The sequence below is a fragment of the Amia ocellicauda genome, chromosome 16 (assembly GCF_036373705.1).
Source record: "Amia ocellicauda isolate fAmiCal2 chromosome 16, fAmiCal2.hap1, whole genome shotgun sequence".
Taxonomy (NCBI): domain Eukaryota; kingdom Metazoa; phylum Chordata; class Actinopteri; order Amiiformes; family Amiidae; genus Amia; species Amia ocellicauda.
Genome location: NC_089865.1, coordinates 27,652,688 through 27,674,494, shown reverse-complemented (window position 1 = coordinate 27,674,494; position 21,807 = coordinate 27,652,688). Strand labels below are relative to the sequence as shown.

The 21,807-nt window shown below is 40.0% G+C and overlaps 1 pseudogene; it reads right to left on the bottom strand.

The window, feature by feature from the left end:
• The window catches only part of LOC136711328 (NACHT, LRR and PYD domains-containing protein 12-like), a 46,893-nt pseudogene extending 25,531 nt beyond the window's left edge, over positions 1 to 21,362 (bottom strand).
• Positions 21,363 to 21,807: the final 445 nt, after the last annotated feature.

Below are 21,807 nucleotides of genomic sequence, written 5' to 3'. Positions count from 1 at the left end.
AATTGTCCCTATATTGGAAACCTTATAGATTGTGTGAATGTCAACTACTGCACATGTGATAGAGATGCCTTTTATAAGGAGGATCTCTGATGTTGTGTGAACCACACATTGTGTCTTCAGATGACCGATATATTCCACATGGGAGATATGCACATAATTAATCATATCCTGGAGGAATCGATGTTTGACTAGTAATGGCAGAGGTGCATATGGAGAAAACGCTGGTGTTCTCATTGAGGGGCCTGTAGGTGATAAAAACTCTTTGAAGTGGATGAGAGCCGAAATCCCGACATAGAGCTACGAACCCGGGCCAACCGGCATTTCCAAAAGATGGCATGGATTGACATCAGTCATAAATCAAGCCCCCCTCCAATAGGACACTGGGGGCTGAAACCGAAATCCAATCTCATAAACTCAAGAACCAATCACCTATTGATCTCACAGACTATAAGGAACAGCACACGGCCTTTTTCTCTCTCTCTCTCTCTCTCAACTGAACCAGAAACTCGCTGCCACAGCTCAACCTGTAGCTCTGTTGCCAGAACCGGAACCAGAAACCAACCAAGTCTTTGCCGGCAACAGAAGAGTTAAACTGGGAGAAGGAGATTGAGCCGTACAAAGAATTATTTTAAAGGACTTTATTAAATAAAGAATTTTACAAACTGCGCATGCCCGCCTGTGCCCACCTGATCAGTGGAGTTTTACAGCTGGACAATTGACTAAGTCGACTGTATACGAAAGTGTCAGTCATTTAAATAGCTATTTGAGTCTTAAGAAACTTGACCCTTGGAACAAACAGGGCCCTGCTTTCCTCAAAGACTTTGTCTTCAAGTAACTACGGTGGAACCCTGCTTGCCAAGAAGATTTTGTGCACAACCTTGGAGCCTTCAAACCAGTGGAAAATCTGTTTGGAAAAGACTCTACATTCGCGAAACCCCAACTTCCAGGTGCATCAACTGAGTGGAAATTCTTGGACAAAGCCGAACCGGACTGCCTTTGTTCCCAACCACACGGACCTCGTGCCGTGTGCTGTTATCTGAGCCCGAAGCCAGAGAGGCCTCTCTGCGACGAAGTTCAGATAAGTTTAACAGTTTGGAGTTCATGATTCATGACATTTGAGAAATCAATTAGAAATGTTAATCTGTGATTCATAACTTTAGAATGTGTAATATCATTTAGTTTTCTTAAGTATAAATGTGTTGCATTAAACTGTTTTGTTGATAATTTTATAAATAAAATCTGTCAACGCCGAGAAAGATCTTCTCATTCCTGTTTAACTGTTTAGTCTGAAATTGACACAAGTTAATAGACAACAGATTATAGGTGGCCCTGCCTATCCTTAATCATTGAATAATAATCAGTTAAGGGAAATTGTGGTAACAAGTAATGATAGGATCTTTCTCGGCACCTAAACGTAAATGAGACTGATATATATATAACGAGAAGTTACCTGACATTAAATACTAACCTGCGTAGTTATTTAATGTCTGACTAACAATACTAATGAGAGACTCACCTTCGTCTTACTAACCGGTATTGTAGTCAATGTGTTTATAACCTTATTTGTTTAACGATTTGTGTGATATCATATGCGATCCCATGGTCTTTGATTTGGTCACGGAAGTGATTTGTCTTTGATTTGTTGATCTAGAGTTGAATTTTAATTAGTTTTTCCCTTTTGTATAATTAGTGTAGTGCTACATTTAGTCTTTGTTTTGAATAAATTTGACAATTTATATCTTTGGAATTGGTGTCTGCGTCCAATTATTACAGAAATTGAGTTCTACAAGATTCCAGGATTCGTGATAAGGTGATACTACAAATTCACTTCTTTAGTTGAATTTTATAAGTGTACCTTACGCTACACTGACCAATCAGAAGTTTGAAAGGAAAGAGATTAGAATCTTTTTTTCATTTTTTATACATTTTAGACAGTTAAAACTAGCAATTTGGAGAGGCACAATTGGGAGTGGTACAATTTGGAGTGGAGTGGAACATCCTGGGAGAAGAAATCAAGGAAACGAAATCCAGGAAGACTGAACGGAACCAGAACCAGAACTTCTCCACCAAAAACCTGAAAGCTTTGTGAAGATCTAAATTTTATATTTCTAGATACATTTCACATTCCTAGAGTTTTAAAGCTGTTAAAGCTCTGTTACTCTTCGGACCTAGTTAAAGCTGACACAACCTCCCTCAAACAGTATAGATTTCAAATATAGATACCTCATCTCTAAGGCTCTGTATTCTGTCATTTCACTACATCTTGTTGTTTAACAAAACTTGCTGTGTTGGCATCCTTGACCAAGAGGTTATTAATTCATAAAGTCTATGTAGTAAGTAATTTAAATATCTCTTGTTAATTAGTTACAATTTGCTTAGTAAGCTTGTTTACACCAATCAAGAAGGAAAGAACTGTCTTCTCTGCCTTGAACACAACCCATAAAATACCAAATGTAACTTAGAATTGTTGAGACTGTCTGAGGAAACTTCTCAGGTCAGGCTCCCCTGCAGCTGCCGGAATAAAGAATCCACCTTCTACTACACACCAAGTCTCTTGCTATTTTCTGCAACTCTTCACTTTGCAACCATCCTTAAGTCGATGCAGTCTGCCGCTTTCAACCTTCTGCATAACTGAATCTCAGTAAACCACACAGGTAGTATATTTTGTGTACTAGTCAAGAATTAGGTAAACCACAATTTCATAAAACCTAGTTGTGTATGGGATCTAAATTGTAGGAATGGGTAGCATAATCATAATACTTGTTTGATATTTTACATGTTTTGTGCCTCGAGTCAAAACTCGAGTATTGGATAGATCTCCTCTCACTCTTACTTTTAATATTATCCACCCTGCTTGTCTCTATCCTATCTTTGCAAATACATGTTGTCTATTTACATTTTTTTTAAACTATATCTGTATAAAACGAAACAGCCTCAAGATTAATTCATGCAGATCAACCTCACCGCTAATCTGAATTCATATTAGTTAAAGTATTGTGGTAACTTGCGTATCAACCAGATACCAAGTTCAGAGAACTTGACCGCTGTGTGTTGTATGTGTGGGGGTCACTAGAAAATAGGAAGTTATTCAGCAATTATTATTTCTTCTGATAATTGATACCCGATAAAAACGAAAACTCCAGTTTTAAATCCTAGGCCAATCGAAAGTACTTACTAATAAAACAATAAATTTCATGATAAATTAAAACAATTTGTCCATTGCAACATTTTGGCTGTATCTAATCAGATCAGCATCCTTTCATTTCATTAAACTATTTACAACACAGTGACACAAAAAAGCAGAGTGAGTACTTTTCTCCATTTAAACTGGATGTATGAGTGATTTTGCGACTGAAGTCACCTGTGATATTAATTTAAAGAATAGTCTGCTTGAAGTATCACTACAATACAATTATTTCATATAACTTCTAAAGGGTATCAATAATATTGTCCAAGCCATTTTAGAATGTCTTTATAGAATAAGCATGCTGACTGCAGGAATGACGCTTTCTAACAGTTTGTGCAGAAATTCTTTGGTGATGCAACCCCACAGCTTCATCAGCTGTCCAGGTGGCTGCTCTTAGACAATCCCGCAGGTGAAGAAGCTGGATGTGGAGGTTCTGGGCTGGTGTGGTTATGTGTGGTCTGTGGTTGTGAGGCCGGTTAGACGTACTGCCAAATTCTCTAAAACGACTTTGGCGGCGGCTTATGGTGGAGAAATTAACATTCAATTCCCTGGCAGCAGCTCTGGTGGATATTACTGCAGTTAGCATGCCAATCGCACACTCCCTCAAAACTTGAGACATCTGTGGCATTGTGTTGTGTGACAAAACTGCACATTTTAGAGTGACCTTTTATTTCCCCCCCGCACAGGTGGACCTGTGTAATGATCATGCTGCTTGATCTGCCACACCTGTCAGGTGGATGGATTATGCTGGCAAAGGAGAAATACTCACTAACAGGGATGTTAACAAATCTGTGCACAAAACTTGAGAGAAATAAGCTTTTTGTGCGCATGAAAAATATCGGGGATCTTTTATTTCAGCTCATGAAACAACACGCTGTGTTTACATTTTTGTTCAGTATAAATAAATACGGTAATCTGTTTAACTAGTTGAATTCCTAAATCAACCTATTCTGTCCATCTGTAGGGTGAGGAGGAATCAATATATCAGACTAGGAAAGAGAGGTAAGGTACCGCAAGTTTGACCAAGACTGAGGAGAGTAGCAGGAGAGATAGTGATAGGGCAGGGAAGTGGAGTTGAATCAGAAGCCACAGCCACTCTCCCTGTTAATGACCAAGTATTCAAACAATCACACATCCTCTACTTACAGCAGTTTCTCCAGTTTACAGTTGGGATCCTCCAGTGCAGCTAAGAACTTTATCGCCCCTGTGATCCCTGGGTGATTGGAGCTCAGATCCAGCTCTTTCAGTGTTGAGTGGTTTGAACGGAGAGTTTTGGCCAGGGCTTCAAAACCTTCTTCTGTGATTGTACAGCTTGACAGCCTGGAGAGAGAAGCAGATCAAATGTGTCATATATATATACATATATACATATACATATATATATATATATATATATATATACACTCACCTAAAGGATTATTAGGAACACCATACTAATACTGTGTTTGACCCCCTTTCGCCTTCAGAACTGCCTTAATTCTACGTGGCATTGATTCAACAAGGTGCTGAAAGCATTCTTTAGAAATGTTGGCCCATATTGATAGGATAGCATCTTGCAGTTGATGGAGATTTGTGGGATGCACATCCAGGGCACGAAGCTCCCGTTCCACCACATCCCAAAGATGCTCTATTGGGTTGAGATCTGGTTACTGTGGGGCCAGTTTAGTACAGTGAACTCATTGTCATGTTCAAGAAACCAATTTGAAATGATTCGACCTTTGTGACATGGTGCATTATCCTGCTGGTTGTAGCCATCAGAGGATGGGTACATGGTGGTCATAAAGGGATGGACATGGTCAGAAACAATGCTCAGGTAGGCCGTGGCATTTAAATGATGCCCAATTGGCACTAAGGGGCCTAAAGTGTGCCAAGAAAACATCCCCCACACCATTACACCACCACCACCAGCCTGCACAGTGGTAACAAGGCATGATGGATCCATGTTCTCAATCTGTTTACGCCAAATTCTGACTCTACCATCTGAATGTCTCAACAGAAATCCAGACTCATCAGACCAGGCAACATTTTTCCAGTCTTCAACTGTCCAATTTTGGTGAGCTTGTGCAAATTGTAGCCTCTTTTTCCTATTTGTAGTGGAGATGAGTGGTACCCGGTGGGGTCTTCTGCTGTTGTAGCCCATCCGCCTCAAGGTTGTACGTGTTGTGGCTTCACAAATGCTTTGCTGCATACCTCGGTTGTAACGAGTGGTTATTTCAGTCAAAGTTGCTCTTCTATCAGCTTGAATCAGTCGGCCCATTCTCCTCTGACCTCTAGCATCAACAAGGCATTTTCGCCCACAGGACTGCCGCATACTGGATGTTTTTCCCTTTTCACACCATTCTTTGTAAACCCTAGAAATGGTTGTGCGTGAAAATCCCAGTAACTGAGCAGATTGTGAAATACTCAGACCGGCCCGTCTGGCACCAACAACCATGCCACGCTCAAAATTGCTTAAATCACCTTTCTTTCCCATTCAGACATTCAGTTTGGAGTTCAGGAGATTGTCTTGACCAGGACCACACCCCTAAATGCATTGAAGCAACTGCCATGTGATTGGTTGGTTAGATAATTGCATTAATGAGAAATTGAACAGGTGTTCCTAATAATCCTTTAGGTGAGTGTATATATATATATGTATATGTAACGATAATGATCGCAGGCCCCCTTGGCGGTTGATGTTCGACACCACGGACATTTTGTCTATCCACACCAACACATGGAGGACAACATCCCCCAAGGTGTTGGTGGTGAGCATTTTTGGTGATGTTGTGTGTCAGGTGGGAGGGCTGACACCACCAACAGAGTGCCCTCCAACAAACCAGAACTCGGTCATAGCAACTGTGCTGCTAATGCAGCGTCAATGCATTGAACCATGCCTGCAATAGTGGGAATCAGGCACAGCGGCAGGCGTGTCTCATTCATATGGGCAGGTGGGGCAGAGGCCCTCTAAAAAATGTATCCACCCCAAATCAAAGTTCATCCTCATAAACTCATTATCCAAATCAATACATCATAAATTAGATTTCAGAGTTAAAATCCAGCTATTGCACAATCTTTGGGCATGGGAGCTCTCTGCTCCACTCCAGTAGACAGGTTTATTATGGTGCCTAGTGGTCAAAAGAGCATCTGCCACTCACACTCCACAACTCTGACCCCTCCACCGGTGTCTGTATCAGTCCTCACGGTTAGACACTTGTCAAATGGCAATCAATGCAACTGCGCTACTGTGTGTAACGATGGGTTGCGAATGCAACCAAGGTTATCTGAGAAAGGAAGCACTGCCCAAGGGGGAGGGGTTTCAGCACACATCCGCTGCAACGTATCAAAGACATTTGTATATCAAAGCTGCCATTGGCCCCTGTGCCCATCACTCAAACAGCACCCTTCCACTTCCAGTTTGAATAAAAGGTGACATCTGCACAGAGACTTCCTCCTTTTGATGGGAGCTTGTACTCTCGCGCGGCCTTGCAACCCCTGGCCAGTGCTTCCTTTCTCAGATAACAGTGGTTGTATTCGTAACATATCGTTACCAATGGAAAAAAGGGTCCATGATGTGGCAATGCCTTGAGTTGAGTGGGCCACAAGGTGTTCAGGCATCAGGGTCCCAGTGGACTCGTAGGCCATAGTTATAGTGTCCACAATCCTGTGTCTGTGTTCCATAGCTGTGCTGCTTGTGCTGCCTGCGCGGCCAGGAGAGCGCAGTTCTGGTCCATCCAGCTATTCAGGGCTAGTATGGCCATATCTCTCTGCCTGTCTATGGAGCCGGACCTGCGGCGCGCGCCACGGGCACGGCAGGCAAGGCTGGAACAGCAGGCAAGGCTGGAACAGCAGGCGAGGGGGGCGTTGCTGCCTTCGAGGCTGCGGGCCTGGAGGAGGAGACTCAGGGAGAGGCGGAGGTCCAGGCTTCCTGAGCCCCTACTGTCGCTCGCTGGAGTGGGGGATAATTGGACCTGGCGGCGGTCATGGCCATGCCCTGCAGAGGACAGAGAAAGGAGCAGATTGCAGCAGCACAGTGGCTGGGGCAAGTGGCCACAAACACTCGCTCTACCAGAATGTTGAACTGATCAGAATTACTTGCTTGTTGCACATTCATTCAGCAACCATATTAATTTTAGCAAAGGTGTAGGCATAATTAACACATTTATTTCAATTTAGCCGCTAATTTTAAATCCCGTTCTGTCCGGGATTGCAGGGTCAGTTCGGGAAATCTGTACAAACTAGCTCGTATCTCGTTTCTTCACTGTACAGTGAGGGAAAAAAGTATTTGATCCCCTTCTGATTTTGTACGTTTGCCCACTGACAAAGAAATGATCAGTCTGTAATTTGAATGGTAGGTGTATTGTAACAGTGAGAGACAGAATAACAAAAAAATCCAGAAAAACGCATTTCAAAAAGATATAAATTGATTTGCATGTTAATGAGGAAAATAAGTATTTGACCCCTTCGACTTAGTACTTGGTGGCAAAACCCTTGTTGGCAATCACAGAGGTCAGACGTTTCTTGTAGTTGGCCACCAGGGTTGGACACATCTCAGGAGGGATTTTGTCCCACTCCTCTTTGCAGATCCTCTCCAAGTCATTAAGGTTTCGAGGCTGACGTTTGGCAACTCGAACCTTCAGCTCCCTCCACAGATTTTCTATGGGATTAAGGTCTGGAGACTGGCCAGGCCACTCCAGGACCTTAATGTGCTTCTTGTTGAGCCACTCCTTTGTTGCCTTGGCTGTGTGTTTTGGGTCATTGTCATGCTGGAATACCCATCCACGACCCATTTTCAATGCCCTGGCTGAGGGAAGGAGGTTCTCACCCAAGATTTGACGGTACATGGCCCCGTCCATCGTCCCTTTGATGCAGTGCAGTTGTCCTATCCCCTTAGCAGAAAAACACCCCCAAAGCATAATGTTTGCACCTCCATGTTTGACAGTGGGGATGGTGTTCTTGGGGTCATTCCTCCTCCTCCAAACACGGCGAGTTGAGTTGATGCCAAAGAGCTCGATTTTGGTCTCATCTGACCACAACACTTTCACCCAGTTCTCCTCTGAATCATTCAGATGTTCATTGGCAAACTTCAGATGAGCCTGTACATGTGCTTTCTTGAGCAGGGGGACCTTGCAGGCGCTGCAGGATTTCAGTCCTTCACGGCGTAGTGTGTTACCAATTGTTTTCTTGGTGACTATGGTCCCAGCTGCCTTGAGATCATTAACAAGATCCTCCCGTGTAGTTCTGGGCTGATTCCTCACCATTCTCATGATCATTGAAACTCCACGAGGTGAGATCTTGCATGGAGCCCCAGACCGAGGGAGACTGACAGTTATTTTGTGTTTCTTCCATTTGCGAATAATCGCACCAACTGTTGTCACCTTCTCACCAAGCTGCTTGGCGATGGTCTTGTAGCCCATTCCAGCCTTGTGTAGGTCTACAATCTTGTCCCTGACATCCTTGGACAGCTCTTTGGTCTTGGCCATGGTGGAGAGTTTGGAATCTGATTGATTGATTGCTTCTGTGGACAGGTGTCTTTTATACAGGTAACAAGCTGAGATTAGGAGCACTCCCTTTAAGAGAGTGCTCCTAATCTCAGCTCGTTACCTGTATAAAAGACACCTGGGAGCCAGAAATCTTGCTGATTGATAGGGGATCAAATACTTATTTCCCTCATTAACATGCAAATCAATTTATATCTTTTTGAAATGCGTTTTTCTGGATTTTTTTGTTATTCTGTCTCTCACTGTTAAAATACACCTACCATTCAAATTATAGACTGATCATTTCTTTGTCAGTGGGCAAACGTACAAAATCAGAAGGGGATCAAATACTTTTTTCCCTCACTGTAAGTGTAAATTTTGTATGGCCTTAATAATGCAGAGACGCTGTTGTTACATACCTGGATGTAACCATATATGATACACCTATTTACCATGGTACCTCTCCCCTGGGTGCGTTATTATTATTGTTTGGTAATGGGTTTTCGTTAGGGCTACTGCAGCAAAACAGCCTGAGAGACAGTGAGCTTGTACTGGTGTGACGTTCGAGTGATCTGGACTTTTCACAGAGGTGTCACTTCAGACTTGTTTTGTGTACACTTAGCATTAAAACCTACACATATTAAACCTTTAAAGCGTGGTAATTCTGCTGCAGAAAGTTTTTTTTATTTGTAACTTTCTCCTGAACATTGCAGTGACGAGAGTTGGGGTCAGTGGGGTGGCCAAGCTTCATTGCGAGGTGGCCGTGGTCCCGCCCTGGAATCGCCATTGCACGGGGGCCCTGTAACACCAACCGCATGTATCCTTGCTGCCAGACAGAACACTGTGTATCCAGACACCGAAGTGTGGGATACAAGTGCCGCGTAAGCCCGTAAGCTTAACCACACTGTGTGTGCCGAGGTTTCTGGGGTGACATGGGTCAGGGTGATGGCGGTAGTAGGCCACCAGCAGAAGTGGGACGTGAAATTACACATCCTTAAAGTCACGAACCCTGGCACATTCTTGGACCAGCACAAAAACATTTATATAGAGGTTGTTATGCAGATTCCCTCACACTTTACAATATACAAATGATGAATACTTACCAATTCACGTGGTCAATTGAAATGTACCTATTTATACATATTTCATGGTTACTTCTAAGATTGTTCTATTCAAGTTTGTTACAGGGGAAGGAACAACTGTTACAATGGAGCCATCAGGATGTAGCATTATGATGGGTGTATTTCGATAAGAGCATTTTAGCTCTGAGCTGAAGCACTGATCTAAAGAAGACCTCTCCCCCCAAAGTTATCAGATTTCCTTAACTCATCAGCTTGGAACTGGTTTACATCAAAGTGACAGTTTTGGGAGGATGGCACCGAGAATAGGCCAAATAGTTTGGAATCCTGCTGTGAGATGTCTGGAGAAAGGGGCCTGTAGGAAATAAAAAACTCTTTGAAGTGGATGAGAAGCGAAATCCCGACACAGAGCTACGAACCCGGGCCAACCGGCATTTCCAAAAGACGGCATGGATTGACATCAGTCATAAATCAAGCCCCCCTCCAATAGGACACTGGGGGCTGAAACCGAAATCCAATCTCAAAAATTCAAGAACCAATCACCTATTGATCTGACAGGTGTATAAAGAACAGAGCACGGTCTCTCTCGCTCTCTCTCTCTCACCTGAACCAGAAACTCGCTGCCACAGCTCAACCTGTAGCCCTGTTGCCCGAACCGGAACCAGAAACCAACCAAGTCTTTGCCGGCAACAGAAGAGTTAAACTGGGAAAAGGAGATTGAGCCTTACGAAGAATTCTTTTAAAGGACTTTATTAAATAAAGAACTTTACAGACTGCGCATGCCCGCCTGTGCCCACCTGATCAGTGGAGTTTTACAGCTGGACAATTGACTAAGTCGACTGAATACGAAAGTGTCAGTCATTTAAATAGCTATTTGAGTCTTAAGAAACTTGACCCTTGGAACCAAACAGGGCCCTGCTTTCCTCAAAGACTTTGTCTTCAAATAAGTACGGTGAGAGACCCTGCTTGCCAAGAAGATTTTGTGCACAACCTTGGAGCCTTCAAACCAGTGGAACATCTGTTTGGAAAAGACTCTGTTTCGCGAAACCCCAACTTCCAGGTGCATCGACTGAGTGGAAGTTCTTGGACAAAACCGAACCGGACTGCCTTTGTTCCAAACCACACGGACCTCGTGCCGTGTGCTGTTATCTGAGCCCGAAGCCAGAGAGGCCTCTCTGTGACGAAGTTAAGATAAGTTTAACAGTTTGGAGTTCATGATTCATGACATTTGAGAAATCAATTAGAAATGTTAATCTGTGATTCATAACTCTAGAATGTGTAATATCATTTAGTTTTCTTCAATATAAATGTGTGTTGCATTAAACTGTTTTGTTGATAATTTTAGAAATAAAATCTGTCAACGCCGAGAAATATCTTCTCATTCCTGTTTAACTGTTTAGTCTGAAATTTAAGTTAACAGACACCAGATTATAGGTGGCCCTGCCTATTCTTAATCATTGAATAATAATCAGTTAAGGGAAATTGTGGTAACAAGTAATGATAGGATCTTTCTCGGCACCTAAACGTAAATGAGACTGATATATATATAACGAGAAGTTACCTGACATAAATACTAACCTGCGTAGTTATTTAATGTCCGACTAAAAATACTAATGAGAGACTCACCTTCGTCTTACTAACCGGTATTGTAGTCAATGTGTATATAACCTTTTCTGTCTAACGATTTGTGTGTTATCATATGCGATCCCATGGTCTTTGATTTGGTCACGGAAGTGATTTGTCTTTGATTTGTTGATCTAGAGTTGAATTTTAATTAGTTTTTCCCTTTTGTATAATTAGTGTAGTGCTACATTTAGTCTTTGTTTTTGAATACATTTGACAATTTATATCTTTGGAATTGGTGTCTGCGTCCAATTATTACAGAAATTGAGTTCTACAAGATTCCAGGATTCGTGATAAGGTGATACTATAAATTCACTTCTTTAATTGAAATTTATAAATGTACCTTACGCTACAAGGATGTGCTGTGGGAGGCATGGCTCCACAGGGAACACCATAATCAGTTCTAGGGGAGGATCCTGAGATTTGAAAAGAGCTTCAACACTTTTATCAAATAATAGAATATTTGTAATCCAGTTCTGGCTGGCTCATTTTAGAATCCTGCAGTACTCACCTCAGGTTCTCTATTTTACAGTTGGGATTGTTTTGTGCACCAGAAAGCAGTTTCACTGCTAAGACGTTCAGGTTATTGTAGCTCAGATCCAGCTCTTTCAGGGCTGAGGAGTCTGAGTAGAGAGCTAAGCCCAGAGCTAGGCAGCACCCGTCATTGATATTACAGTGGTCAAGCCTGAAAAATAATTTTAAAAATACAAATGAATCTTCATATATCATCTGACACTGTCCTCTGCACAACATAATTGTATCACATTGTCCGACTAATCTGAAAAAAGAAACGTATCACAATCCACAGCATAATTTAGCATATTTTTCATGCATTCATAATTTATTGTGTAAAAGATTTGTGCAGAATTGACCACTTTTTTATTTGCATATGAGTTCTTGTGTTCTGCTTGAAATAAACAAGAACCGCAACTAAGGTCTACACCAAATCAAAATATGACAAACACACATTTTTTTTTTAAATAGTAGAAAGTAACCTTTTACAATAAATTACACCTCGAATGGGTGCAGGTGCGTTCCTAGCCCCCCCGCGTTTAGACAAAATCGCGTTTAGCTAAGACTACTCTTATAAACACTGCCAATTGCACCTTAATTACTCCCCAGTAAAATATATTGTTTGTTTACATATGCATTAATGTATAGGTACTGTAATTTGCTTATAAATGTACATTATAGGGCACTAAAAAGTACAGCCGATGAAATGAAATGAAATGAAATGATGACGACAGTCGCTATACACAGCTGAGGCACAGCTTTTCATCTAATGTTAAAGCAGATTGTGCTTTCTTTTTCTCTGCGCCAGTAGCAGTAGTTTTCTTGCATTTAGGAGCCATGTTGCACAAAAAACGACATTTTGTGGCAACACTTACAGACAGAGTGAAGTACGTATGCTGTGACACAGCGGGATACTGTGGGAGAACTAAAAATTGCCCACTTAGTTTAAACATACAATTTTTGTTTTCTTAATTTGTATACATTTTAATATATTTTTATGAAGATGCCCAAGAAACCTGTACAAGTTTCTAAGTCAAGCTTAGACTTGGTCTTGACATATGTTCTTTCTATCTGTTCTCAGAAGTCATGCCTGCGAGTCCTGGAATGAATGTGGTTTCTCATCTCTGGACATTTTGTAATAATTGAATACCAGTGTGGAGTTGCCCCAGGATCATGAGTCAGATGCCCATGTATAACAGTGTGGGAGTGTACAATGAAATAAAAAAAAACTGAAATGAAAGAAAACTATTCAAACAGTTAACCACCTCACTCAAGAGTTATGGGCCAGTTGTACAGACCTCGATTAGCACCAGTCTTGAGTTGTGTGTGATTAGTGCTAATCTAGGTCTGTGAACCCAGTCCTCTGTGTTAGAGTGCAATTTATTGCCCTACATGATGGTCTGAGTATCAAATTTCAAACTAACTCATTTACATTTATAAAAAACCAAGCCTTGCAAGGTGAAATCTAAGTTTGGTGAATGATGATGTGTAATCCAAGAATTATTGACAGACATAATTATTGTTAAATCACTACACTTTCACTTTTTTGTATACAATAATAATAATAATCATAATAATATTTTTGAATTATTATTACTTTGCTAAAATCAATGTAAAAAGCACCTGGTTAATTGAGCTGTATCAATGTCCATTTTAGTGGAAATGAGGACATTGTACCCTCATAAAACATTACCTTAGTTTAATAATATTGTGTTGTGGCCTCTGCCTCTAACAGTAACGGTAAACTCTTTTGTATATATGCAGTGATGGCACTCTTCCACAAATCTTTACAGAAGTGACTATACAGCTGTGCCACAATAGGCCTGTACAAAATGGGTGTAGGTTTAGGGGGGATGGGGGGACTTGTCCCCCCCAATATTGAAAGAGTGTCAGTTTGTTCATAGACGTTATTTATGAGGTGTAGGGGTAAGATCCCCCCACACACACTCTTTGACATTTCCCTACCTCTTTGACTGCCACCCTGCTCTCCGCAGCATACCACCCTACTCAAAAATACAGCAGCACCCATACACCCCCTGCCAGACTCAAAATGAATGTTTCCCCCCCTTCAGAAACGAAAGTTAAGCTACTGACTAGGTCAGAAAGGACAACATAATTCAACTGGTCCAAAGTGATCTGTGAGGTTATGACACATTAATACCAACACTTCCAAAGTTATTCTACAAATCTCTGGTAGCATTTTCAGATTGACAGCTATGGTGGTGAACACTGGTGTGTGATCCATCAGTCATTAAAAGACATCAGGCTGTGTTAAGCCTTCATCATAATAGTAGTATGGCTTCACCTTCTGCTAGGCTAAATGTCCATGTTTAGTGAATTGAGATGCATTAATAATTTTGTGTATTTTAGTGTCACATTGCTCCCCTACTCTTATTGATTAAATATTACAAACTTTCTATAAAATGTAATATATGGTTTGTGAGTTGAACCACACCTTTGCCTTTATTTATTATTAAAAAAATATTTTTAGCACCAGTAAACTCTTGTATTAACACCCCTCTATAATAACTTTACAGTTACTGCACAGTTGTTGCACAATAAGCTTTTTACCTTGTCTCTGAAAATAATCCCTATGAAATATGGTAGGAATTACTCAACTTCAACTAGGTCAAAACAGGGCAAATGATTCAGCAATCTGTGAGGTTACCAATCATTAATACAGGTACTTACAGAGCTCTTCTAGACTGATTGATAACTGGCATCAGCCTCAGACAACTTTTCACAGATCTGCCATACTTCTTCAAGTCAAACTCATCTAATGACTCTTCTGACGTCAGCAGCACAAACACCAGTGCTGACCACTGTTCAAATGAGAGATTTTCCCCTGAATGGCTACTTGAGTTCAGGAACCTCTTGACTTCCAATATCATAGAAGTGTCATTCAGTTCATTCAAACAGTGGAACAGATTGATGCATTTCACTGAAGAGGAATTATCCCTAATTATCTGTTTAATGTAGTCAATTGTTTTCTGAATGCTCTTTGAGCTACTGTGTGTCTCTGTCAGGAGGCCTTGTAAGAGACTCTGATTAGTGTCCATTGAGATGCCGAGAAGGAAGCGGAGAAAAAGGTCCAGGTGTCCATTATCACTCAGCACAGCTTTAGTCACTGCACTCTTGAGCAAGTCAAACAAATACTTTCTTTTAAAAACCTGGTCAAATTTTCTTCTTTTGTATGGAATTAGATTATTTACATTGTTATTTGTATATGAAAGAAAAACATACAAAGCAGCAAAATACTCTTGAATGCTCAGATGTACAAAGCAATATACTTTTTGCTTTATTATTGAGGTTTCTTCCTTAAATATCTCTGTGCACACTCCAGAGTACACCAAAGCTTGACGGACATTGATGCCCCTCTCTTTTAAGTCTTTTTCATAAAATATTAGATTCCCGTTTTCAAGGTGTTTAAAGGCCAGCTTCCCGAGTTTCATAATATTTTCCTTCTCTAATGCTAACACATTTTGTGCATTTGACTCATTTCCATGAAGATACTTCTGATTCTTTGTATTTGTCAGAATCAGCAGGAAGTATGTGTACATTCCAGTCAGAGTTTTTGGGATGACTCCACTGCTCGCCTCACCCAACATTCGCTCCAGAACAGTGGCTGAAATCCAGCAGAAGACTGGTATGTGGCACATGATGTGGAGGCTCCGTGATGATTTGATGTGTTGGATAATGGCGCTGGCCAGGTTCTGATCACTGACTCTCTTCCTAAAGTACTCCTCTTTCTGCTCATCATTGAACCCTCGTACTTCCATCACTTGGTCAATGCACTCAGCAGGGATCTGACCAGCCGCTGCTGGCCGGGAGGTTATCCAGAGGAGAGCAGAGGGAAGCAGATTTCCCCTGATGATGTTTGTCAGCAAAACATCCATAGTCATTGACTGTGTCTCATCACGCCAGATCTCACTGTTCTGAAAATCCAAGGAAAGACGACTTTCATCCAGACCATCAAAGATTAACAAAACTTTGTAATCACCACATTCAATATTACCGAATTCTCTCAGTTCTGGGTGGTAACGGTAAAGACATTCTAGCACATTGTATTTTTCGTCTTTCATCAAATTCAGCTCACGAAAAGGAAGAAAGAATATAAAGTGAATGTCCTGATTAGCTTCTCCAGTTGCCCAGTCCAGAATGAATTTTTGCACAGACACTGTTTTTCCAATGCCTGCAATTCCCTTTGTCAGCACAGTTCTGATTATTTTGTCTTGGCCAGGCAAGGGTTTGAAAATGTCACTGCATTTGATTGCAGTTTCTTGTGAGGTTGTCTTCTTGATTGTCATCTCAATCTTCCTCACCTCGTGTTCATTATTGACCCCTCCATTGTCACCCTCTGTGATGTAGAGTTCTGTGTAAATATTATTGAGGAAGGTTTTCTTTCCTTTCTCTGCTGTCCCTTCAAATATACATTCAAACTTAGTTTTCAGTTTGGACTTATGTTGCTCTTGGGCTCTTTTCAGTGATGCATCTTAAAAACAGGGGAAAAAGGGGAAAAAAAATATTAACTCGGGAGTGATTTTTAACAACATGCTGCTTTACATATGATGGTTGGGTGGATGCAAATTAAGTGTACTATTAAATTAAGAAATAAAAATACAGGGTTTATCAAAAGTAGATACATGGGAAAATGAAGATCTGAACTTTGCTCTGAAACCACAAAAAAGAATAGGAACATTATCATCATAATGCTTTGGTTGCTAAAAATAATCATGAATAAACAATTAGCACAACATAAGCACAACTATGCATGCATACTTACCCAAACACACAAACCAAACACAACACTTTCAAATCTCTCTCTTATTGCACAGCCTTGTAGTTTGAATTCTTCCAGTTATATAAAAAAAGGTCACTGATCATCAACTATCTCATCTAATGGACCAAAGCACAGGCTTAATATCACAATCTGAATATTTCTTAATTTGAAACAAATAAAAGCATTGTGATTGTAAATGGATTGTTTTCATTACAGGGTCACCAGTGTAACAACATGAATCTGTATATGTTAACCAATATGCATCATATGCTGCATGCTGGAAATCTACCTACTTAGCTGCAAATGAATAATGGTCTAATTTTCTAACTATCTAACTAAATTAATAAAATGTAATATATTACATCTCACTTCATTAACATATTTCCCCTAATACATGTGCAAGAATGTATTATGTATTCACATTGAACATGCATATTGCATTAGGTCTGTGGTGAGAAAGTCCAGTCTAAGTATACCTGGCCATTAGGGGGGTATACATTACACATATGTTGTTATTGTTTGTGTGTGGTGCTCTTTGTTGAGGCAACTTTACACCGTCATGCTGGATCTCTGAATTGCTTTATTGTAATAAACCTGGCTTCTGCCATCTAGCAGCTCATTTAGGAATTGCTCATCTTTCCTCAATACTACAGAATCATATTAGCGCTACAGAGATAGATATTTTATTGTGTAATTTTGCAATAATTATTGAGTATGCTTCCAGATTCAGATCATTCTTTAGTATAGGAGGAACTTTCGTCAGTAGGGAGTTGGAAGAGGAACTGCTCTACAGCACGGTAAGCTTCATTCTGATCTAATAATAATGTGCAAAATACCTAACGTACCTAATGCAAATTAAATGTATGAAACACCATGGCAAGTGAGACCTAACATAGCAAGATGTGTGGCATGCACAGTTGGGGTTAGATGCCTGTGCCCATATTGTTGTATTCAAAGAACATTATCCAAACATAATGTATTTTAAACATTTTAAAAGCTGTAATAAGTTTCTGATAGCCTGCTTTCTCCTTTTCCTATTTTGCAGATTCTCTTAGCAGCTGATGACCTCATCAAGACGTATTCTCAGCTGTGGTTGGGGCAGAAATATTTTGTGTCTTGCTTTACTCATAACCACAGCATAATTCTGAGTTGTCGGACTTTGCAAAGAAACCTGAAGAGGTTACACATTTATCATTGAAAAAACAAGACGTTTTTAGGTTTTTGCTTATTCAGAGCAAGAGTGATTTATATATACTTTCTCGTAAAAAATAAGTATCTTACAAAACACTATATGTCTGAGCTTTTCTATACATGTATACATTATTTTCAGAGGGATACATTAATTATCTAAAGCTGACACACCAAATCTTGGCCATGAGAAGTCAGTCCTACAGTTTTAGGGAAATTTTTCAGAACATGCATTTTACTCTGACTACACTGTTTTTACGATGTGTGCTGATCTTTTTTTTTTTTTTTTTTTTACAGAAGAATTGTGAAAACCCCTCAGCAAATCCTTGAGGATAATCAATAGGTTAATGCATAAATACAGTAATATTTTCGACCAACTAGGATAAATAATTAGTTCAATTAAGTAATTACATTTTTCACATTTGGTCGATGTGTCTCCACAGGACCAGAGTGAGATTCACTTGTTTAAAATAAGTACCAACTGACCGTTACATTTTCCTAAGGGGGGAAAAACAGTATTCTAATCTCAGAACTGCATTATTGCTACTGCTAATGTTTTTCTTCACATATTTAACACATCTTTTAGAACTGTATATGCTTTACCAGCATGAACAATTTTCTCAAATAGTTCAGTTTGTACCCACTGTGTAATGCTGGGGGGGTCCTAGGGGCTGGTGAACACAGGGGATGGACTGAGAAATCCAAGAATCGGGGTCTACAGAGAAAGCACAGGTCTGGAACAATGGTAAGCTAAACTCAGGAAATAAGGCTCCGACCTGTCACTCAAGAGCAAGCAATGCTTCACATGGGAGACAGGGTACAAAGGGGTATAAATACTCTGCAATGAGAGGTAAGGAACAGCTGTGTGCAGGGAAATGAGGATTAACTAATTGAGCAGAACTTATAAAAACAAGACTAGAATTCGGGAGACTGGGGATGAGTGAGTGGGAGACCTAACACACTGTTAACAAAAAACATCACGTCAACAATATTATATTAGTATTTTGGTTAGTCAAGTCTAGTCTGTATTCAGTAGAATCTGCATTTCTTTATGCCCTTCACACAGCAATTCAAGTCCAGTATTTGTTGCAAGTGTAAGAATTGATATTATTGATCAGGAACTATATTGAACTTATCTAAATTAATTCAGTTCAGCTCATACAGGGCCTGTGTGTATCTGCCTTTCTTTATGTGTCTTGAGAAGTCTGTAGCAGACAGAGACACTCAGTTTTCAAAATATTTGATTTCCCTTGCCTTGACACTTTCAGATAATGAGGTAAACATGGCTATATTGATAACGAACCTTCCTGTTGCTTCTGAGAGTCGCCCACAAGGTTACAGAAGTGGTACGGTGGAAAAGTACCAAAGGGTTTGACATATCTACTAATTTGCTATATTGTTTATTATTCAGTAGCCATTACAACCTGTTATATTTGCATATTCATTAGTATTTAATGCATATTCATTGATTCTTCCTAATTATTCCCATATATAGACTTTTCTTTGCTTTCGAGGTCTTGACCTATAAATAACCACACATATTTTTCGCCTTCACTCAGTCCAGAGATCCTCCATATCTCTGTCACTTGTTTGTCTATATTATTTTATTACCATTATACAATAAACAACTTATTGATTCTCCATGGTCCTGTGGATTCGTTACACGTCACATGTATTACACAAGTAAATCAATTAACAATATTTGAATAGTACTGAAATCATCTTATCACTTCCTCTTATCTCATTTTAACCCTCTCTGAGCTTCTCCTAAGCATACTTATCTCATATTAACGCAATAATTATTGCAAAATTATGCAATATTATCTCATATTAATGCAACTTTTTTTTTTTCTCTGTGACGCTAATAAGCTTCCGTACAATACACCCCTGAGATAAGGACAACAGCCAGAATCATGTGGACTGGAAAGCTCCACAGACATGATGGACCTTAATGTGATGGCTTAGTTGTGGGATCAGATATTTGTGAGTGTGCAGGCGAGGCTAAGAGGGACCTCTATGGTGTTGTCTTTAGGCCAGAGTACACTGCTCACGAAATGGAGTTGTTAGACTCAGGTATTAGACCTGAGTGTTGCAAGAAAATGAATTCAAAATATTGCGGCAATACATTATATTTGGTGGGAACTTTGAAAGTTATTAAATGAAGAAAACAGTTATTCTAGCCTCTAAAAACATATCCGAAAAACTGCATTTCTTTCCCTGTGTGTCTGGTCACTGTCTCACTGTGCTACGGTACTGTGCTATACTTCAACCTTGATACCTAGAAGAACAGGGTCTGATAACCAGTTTTCACCAGCAATTTGGGCTTTATACATTGTACAAACCCCTTATATTAAACATTACGTATGCCTTAATTCACCCCAGTTGGACTATATATGGGTCTTTCTGAGGAGTTGTCAGGCAGAAACCGAACTTACACTCATCACGGGACAGACATGTGGGCCGTGTTATCTTTCTCTCCTGTCTGGTCGGCATAAAAGTGCCTGTAGTTTGTAATTGCTCTAAGACTGTTCTTGAGATTGCCTCTTGAGCCTCTTCCTTGCAGCTGCTTGTAATGAAAACCTTTTGATTGGATCTCTCTCTGGATTTGTGCGACTCTTCAATATCAAAAGATGAAGACTCCAAATACATTGTCAGCTTGTGCAAGAGATGCTCAGTGGATACACACTGAGAGAGAATTGTGATGTTTTATAATTGTATTTTTACATAAATATATTACTGCTGTTAGGGAATGTTTGTGCCGTGTTTGCCTTAATTACTCACTCAGAAATGGTTTTAAAGCTATGTTTATAGTTTTCCCTGAAAATAAATAAAATGAACAATGAAAAACAAATATGAATGTGGAACTGACTTGTTAGTTGTGTCTGTTGAGTCAAGCATGTTGCTTCCAATCCAGAGTCAAGGGAACCTGTAAGGAGAGTAAGGTGGTAATGTTAATGGCGGCCACTCCGGTACTTTTGTGTGTGTGTGGGAGGGTTAAAAGGATATCGAAACAGTGCAGAACTGAATTGACTCTATAGTAATAACATGATTCTTAGAAAAGAGAATCCAAGATTAATGGAAAAGGAAAATGGAAAATGTGCAGAGCCAGTAGCAAACTGGCCATGCGGAGCACCGAGAGAATTCCTGTGGGCCACGGGCATGGTTTTAAAAATAAATAAATACAAAAATAATAATATTTGTTGATATATACTTTACTCTAAGTTAACAATGGCTACACTTCGAACAAAAAAAATGTACTTACGCTTCTCAATTTCTCTTTCCAGATTCTCAACAAGGTCATTCTTGTTTATTTTCCCCAGGATATGCACTGTAATCTTCAGAGCCCCCGCTCTGCCATAGCACTGCTTCAGCTTGTCAATGATGTCCGTTACATCCTGGTTCTCCAGCTGCCCTTTTGGAATGTGTGGAAAGCCTTCTAGCACATCTTGACTCAGATACCACTTAAACAGTTTCAGCTCCTTCACCTCTAACTCAGACAGAGTTTGTAGGAGAAATGATGAAGCATCTGACATTATGGACAGCTTAGACAATAGAACAGATAATAGAAAAAAATGGTTAGTGATGCAACATGGGGGTTACTTTTTAATAATATGCATGTGTCCTTTATTTTATTAAGATTTGCTTTTTCACTTCACTGTTAATTTATTAATATCAATATCCTTCCCTTCCCTGTTTATGTGACTTGCATTTTGTATCGCTTACGTTTTATTCTATAGAACAAAACCATTGTATCCATGTTTGGATGGCGTGTTGTTCTATTTTTAAACGTCTGTGTTGTGTTTAGTTTCCATGTGTTTTTTGCATTTCTTACAACTGTAAGATTAGTTAGGAAATGGTCTGTGTAGTTGCTAGGTAACAGGAGGGTCAAACTACATTACGGCTTCCATGCATAAGGGCAATGTTAAGTGTATGAGTGATGCTAGTTTTAACCACCAAGATACCAAGAAGAATGTACTC